We start from the raw sequence: 6,022 nt of genomic DNA, 5'->3' as shown, positions 1-6,022 counted from the left end.
ATGAGGGCACGGCATGAGAGCACAGGGGAGAGTGGTGACACACTAACCCAGGCATCACTGGGAGCCCTGGCACAAATCACTGGGCAAGAAAAGAGAAGCCAGGTCCCAGCTGTTGTTTTCAAGCACAAATTTCCTACAAATCTCCACAAATATTGATCTTGTTTTTCCTTTCTGAGTCTTTCAGATTGCCCTGCCTTTTCACTCAACAGTGGAGTTGATCTTCTGCAGCCTTTGCCTCAGTGTTCACTTTATGAAAGGGCTTTTGCAGGGGCATTTGTGGCTCCAGGCAGGTGGCCATGATGGAATTTGCAAGTCCATGTCAGAGGAAGAAGTAGGCTGGAAAGGAGCTGCCTGCACTGGCTGAGCTGTGCTGGAGGAGGAGGGCCAGCACCCCACATCAGACAGTCCTATGAGCAGGATGCTGTGAGCAGGTTTTCCTCCCCGTGGGCCAGCACAGAGAGAGGGCACTTCGTGTCTGCATGTGCCATTAATCCAAAAAACCCAGGTTGGCAAGTCAAGCTTGCAATCAGCAGGGCTCTGAGGGTCAAAAGTTTGGCAGTTTGACCTTGTTCAAGTCCATGTGGCTGTTTTCTCAGTCCCTCAGACCCTTATGTTTTTGTGCTCTCTGGAGGGAGGCAGGAACAGGGGGTCACTATCCCATCTGCTGATCTGTTCTCCCTAGGACAATCCAGGCAGGTTTCTGTGGCTTGTTCACCAAACTTCCCCCATTTTAGCCATTTGTTGGCTCACTTCTGCGTGTCAGTGCTCAGTCCTGGGAGAAGGAGTATTGCTCTGGAAGCATCTGAGCAGGGGGAGGTTCCCTGTGGACAGCTGGCCTTAGAACCTGTCAGTGAAAGCCAGGGGATTAGGCATGGCCTCATCACTTGGCCCTCATGGACAGCATAGCTGGCTGCTGAGCCACACATGAACTGACCAAGAGGTAGATGTTGCTCTGGATGGAGAATGGCACCTTCAAGCCCACCAGTGACCTGCTGAACATCCTTTCTGCTTCCTCTTGTCAAAAAACTGCAGCTAAGGGTGCTCTTCGGGAGCCTGTGCAGCACAAGGACTTACCTTTGACAGGAACACGAAGGTGTGGAGGTGCTGGCTGAGGCAAGAAAAATGAAAATGGAATGAAAGAGGGAAAGAAAGCTGGGAATGGAAGGCTGTGTTGTGACAAGAAGGGTGTGAAGGGCCCCTTGCCTTCACGTGCCCAAAAGGACATGAGCAAAGGCAGAAGGTCCATAGGAGCTCCATGTTCCCTGGCATTGAGGCTGGGTGCTGTGAAGAAGAGGTCCCCTCGAGTCCAGGTGAATTTGAGGGATGCTGTCCAAGGACTTCCATGCTCCTTGCCTCTGCTTCGAGGTAGGACTCTACATTTGAACCAGACACAAATCTACACCCAAGCATGGGAAGGGCATGGCTCACGCAGAGCAATTTTGCCTGCAGCATGAAGGGGACTGGAGGTCCAAGGGAAGGCAAGCAGAGCAGCCCAGAGAGAAGCATTGTGCTCCTGAGTCAGTGCCATGAAGTCTCAAACCTGCCCCAGAGCTGCTGCCCCCTCCACTGCTGTTCCTTCTTCTTTCTTGTACATGATCCTGTTGCTCATCAGCATCCCTCTCTGTCTCACCCACTCCTCCTTGCCTCTCACTCTCCTCTGATGGGCCTGTTTGTGTGCCCTCCATTAAGAGCTGATGGAACAGAAACACCAGCAGAAATGGGCTAATGCTGTCAGTGTTCCTGCCGTCACACTGCACATCACTGTCACGGGCATGCAAAGATGATCAAATGTTTCTATTTGCAAGTTCCGCCTCTTTCCTTGCTGCCCTGTCCCCCCCAAGCCCACAGACTCTGGGGTACCCAGGGGTAGGGTCCCCCACCCCAGAATGAGCTCTGACTTTCTTTTATGGCTGGGAACCTGAAGGCATCATTGCTCTGCTCTCAGGCTGCCCCCATTGTTCTCCCCACCCCTTTTCTTTTGTGTTATCCTCTAGCACTCATTGCCTCCTCTCCTCCCTTTCTCTTCCCTTCAGCACCTGAATGCCCTGTACAAACCCTGGTGTCCATGTGCTGGTTGGGGTTCCTCTCTGAGAACCAAACCCCTCCCATGGTAGTGTACGTCAGGGTTCTCTTTCCAAAGTGATGGCAGTGGTGGTCTGAGGCTGGGGCTGGTTTTTGCTCCCTCTGGCACATACTGACCCAGCTCCATGCTGGCTCTGGGAGATGCCAACACCAAGATGCTTTCTCTTCCTGTGGATCCAAGTGACACTGAGTCCCAAGAGGACGGCAGTCCCTAGCCCAGCTCTCTCCAGGCTTTCTTAGGAGAGCTCTGGGAATCTGAAAGCAAAAATGGGGAGCAGGGAGACCTTTTCATTTTGCCAAGAAACCCCAAGGCCCTATGCCTGTGGCACTGGGGGGCTGAGTGTCTTGCCTAAGAGCATCACAGGAGAGAGGGAGCTGGGACACAGCCCCATGTAGATGCTTGTGATTGTGTGCACTGGGATAAAACCGTCAGCTTGAACATCAGCCTGTCTAATAAAACCTGGTATTTCCCAAACACACTCCCTGGGGATGCTTGTTGTGTTTCTCCTGCTAGTGTGGGTGCTGGGGGTGGGATGTCCGAGGGAGTGCAGCTGCAGGGAGTGAGGCAGGAGCTCCCACCTCCTTCCCTGCACCCCAGCCTCCTACCCACTCCTGCACAGGACCTGCTGGCCATACCTGAGCCATTTGGTTGCTTTTTCCAACCCGGCTTCCTGAGCCATAGGCACAAAGGAGCAGGATGACCCCCAGCTCCTTTGCTTTGAACTCCAGGGCAGTGTGATCTCTCCTGGTGGGACAGATTCTTGCTCCCAGTCACACCGGGAGATGCTCTTTTGTGTGTGCTCCCCCTCTTCCTCCTCCCCTCCCAGAGGCCCCTGCCATGAGAGAAAAACCAACCCTTCCCTCGACCCTGAGGGATCAGCACGAAGTCAGCTCTGATTCACCCACGGGGGCTGCGGCACAAAGCCCTGGGGAGAAGTGGGAGCCACAGGTTGGCAAAGCACTGGCAGCCATGGGGCTGAGTCACGGCTGGGGCCCACGCGCCGCGGCAGGCACAGTGCCCATGACTCAGCCTCGCTGGCAGCACTGTGAGCCTTGGCGGTGAGGTGGGCTGCAGCACGCGGGGATGTTCTGCACTGTGGCTGCTTCGCCTCCGTCCAGCATTGCATTGCATCCTGCCTGCCCTGACTGCTGCTCCAGGGAGAGCCCTGCCGGGATGCCCTGGCTGGAAGTGGCCTCTGTGCTTTCCCAGGTGGCAAAGGCACCCAAGCAGGCAGGAGCTGCGCTGCAAACCAGAGCCTGTGCAGCACCTGGCTCTGGGTCTGCAGGGGAGGGCAGGGGACTGGGGACCACAGGGGAGAGCAGGGGATTGGGAACCACAGGGGAGAGCAGCGGATTGGGAGCCACAGCAGAGGGCAGGGGTCTGGGGATCACGGTGGAGAACAGGGGGTTGAGGACCATGGTGAGCAGGAGGGGCTCTTACCAGTCACCCATCATGAGGTGGATGGAGGCACCCTACTACTGAAGGCTGGGGGTCATGCAATCTGCCTATTATAACCCTACTGCCTGGCCTGTCTGCCTGTCTGTCTTTCCAACTATCTGTCTCGCTCACTAATCAGAGAAGGTTGTTCCAATAAAGCTGGAAGAGGAGAAGGAATGTCTCACTTGGCTATGGCTTCCTTTGGAAAGTCTGGAAAAACTGTGGCATCCCGACGTGCGTGAAGGTCTGCCTGGCGAGCAGCACATTTTCTTTCCAAAGCTGATGTAAAGATGTGAATCATGAGCCGGTAACACTCCTGGCAGAACGAAAACCAATTCCACTGAGACGTGGTGCTGGCAGCAGCTCTGCTCCATCTCTTGGATGGAAAAGACAGTATTTCTCTTAGAGTTATCATGGGGAAGAGCTGCTGGTGCTGCCGAGAGCTCAGTGGTGGCTGAGTCCTTCCTGTGCCCAGGGTACAGCCTTGAGCAGATTTCCCAAAGGTCTCCCAAAGCTGACAGTGGCATTGCCAATACTTAAACACAAGGCCAGAGGTTTATGATCCCCTTTGGTTGCCCTCCACAACTGCAGCTCTTTGGTGACATCTCTGCATTTCAGAGATGAAAATATCCAATATTCCATGGCTCATTTGCAACACAATTTTCCAGGCACCACACTGCATGTTGCAGGGAAAGACAAGGAGGGGACCATCCCTGTCCAGCCTGTCCCCTGCTGTACCCATGTACCCAATGCCAGGGCCAAAACCCCTCCAAACCTTGCACCTGAAATGCCCCGTGCTGCAACTGGAAGACCCCAGTGGACGCGGCATCTCAGGTTGTCCAGAGAAGCTGTGGCTGCCCCATCCCCAGCAGCGTTCAAGGCCAGGTTGGACAGGGCTCAGAGCTACCTGAGATCCAGTGTACTTCAGCCAGCCTGCAGGGAGCTGAAATTACCCAAGCAGCCCTTTGGGGCACAAGGAGAGAAAATGAAACACAGGAGGGTGAGCTGGTGGTGAGCTTCCTTGTGACTTCCCCACTGCCATTTGCCTGAAGATGGGAATTAATGGGGCTGAGCATGTGAACCAAGCACTCCCAGGGCAGGGAACACTGCCGGGTGCTTCCCGGTAGCTGTGATTAATTGTTGTTAATATTAAATTGCGCGCGTCTATGCAGGATGGAGAAGTGCTTAGGCAGAAGTCCAGCTCCTGTCCTACCTGTCATTAAAAAACATTGCAATTAAGCCACAGTGGAAGGAAATCTGAGTAAAAGCATCCTCTGTAAGTGGCTTCAGCTTTCCACGGACATCTGTATCCCACTGTTTCCTCTTCAGCTGGCCGAGTTGCTTCTGTTTTCCCTCTTCTCATGACCCGTATGCTGCTTTTTCTCCTTAGTCCTGCATGCAGCTCCCAGCAACGGGAGCTTGAACAGGGAGGAAAGTAGCCCCAGCTGCCTCTGACCCATTGCAACCGATGGAAATCTTATGTCAGCTGCAGCTGCAGCCCCAGCCCTGCCAAACTCAAGGCTGTACTTGCTCACCCCCTTGGTCTCTGATGTCCTCAGTTGCTCTTTTGCAGCCAGCACCAGGGGCAGGCTGTACCTGGTCAAAGGAAAATGCTGAAGCTCTGGCAGGGGGGGGACCTGACAGGGAAGCCAGGTACATGAACACAGCGCACCCCAGTAAAACCAATAGTGGAGCTTCTCCACCCACCAGGCTGCCAGGCACAGGGTGCTCCCAGTACCTGCTCCCACCGTGATGAGCTGCACTGGACCCTGTGGAAACATTGAAGAGGGGCCCAGGTCCCAGCCCGGCACTGCCAAAGAGCCAGCCCTGGCTACGGCAGCCCCAAGGTGTGCAGCAGAGCTGTGCCCACAGACGCGGTCGTGGAGCAAAGCAGAACAGGGTTCATTGCATCCCAGGACAGGGTCTCCATAGTACTGTCTGCCTCGGTTATTCTGGCTACAGTTCTCTCCTGATGAAGGTAAAGGCAGGATACCACGAGCTTGCGACGGGTCAGCCTTTGCCAGAGGGCATGGAGAGGAGCCACGGCAGTGGGGGCTAAAGGGGGACCCTTCTATGCCTCTCCCAGGTACTGACAGGACGGCAACATGGCCAGAAGCAGTGCTGAAAATCTAGGGAATGCCAGGAATGACAGATGGGAGCGGCAGCAACGCACAGCTAGGTATGCCAACTGCGGCAGGTTAGTACTGTGTGGCCAGCATCCCTGTCCCTTCTGCAGTAGGTCCTTAAAGCCCTGATGTTGCCCAGGGAAAGGCCAAAGAGCCTAGATAAGGCTTAGAGTGAGGGAGCTGGAGATAAAAACGGGCAGCAAGGGAAAATAAGACCTGTGGCATGTACGATACTGGTGCCAGGAATACTGCATTGAAAATATTAGGCCAAGTGTGATAATGATCATGTGAGAAGCATCCTTAGAGGCAAAGCTGGCTTTTCAGAGCCATGCAGGAAGCTGGGTCAATTGGAGGATCAGGATGGATGAGGAGGGAG

This window comes from Lathamus discolor, chromosome 6 (genome assembly GCF_037157495.1).
Source record: "Lathamus discolor isolate bLatDis1 chromosome 6, bLatDis1.hap1, whole genome shotgun sequence".
NCBI classification, from domain to species: domain Eukaryota; kingdom Metazoa; phylum Chordata; class Aves; order Psittaciformes; family Psittacidae; genus Lathamus; species Lathamus discolor.
Note: the sequence above shows the minus strand (reverse complement) of the source record.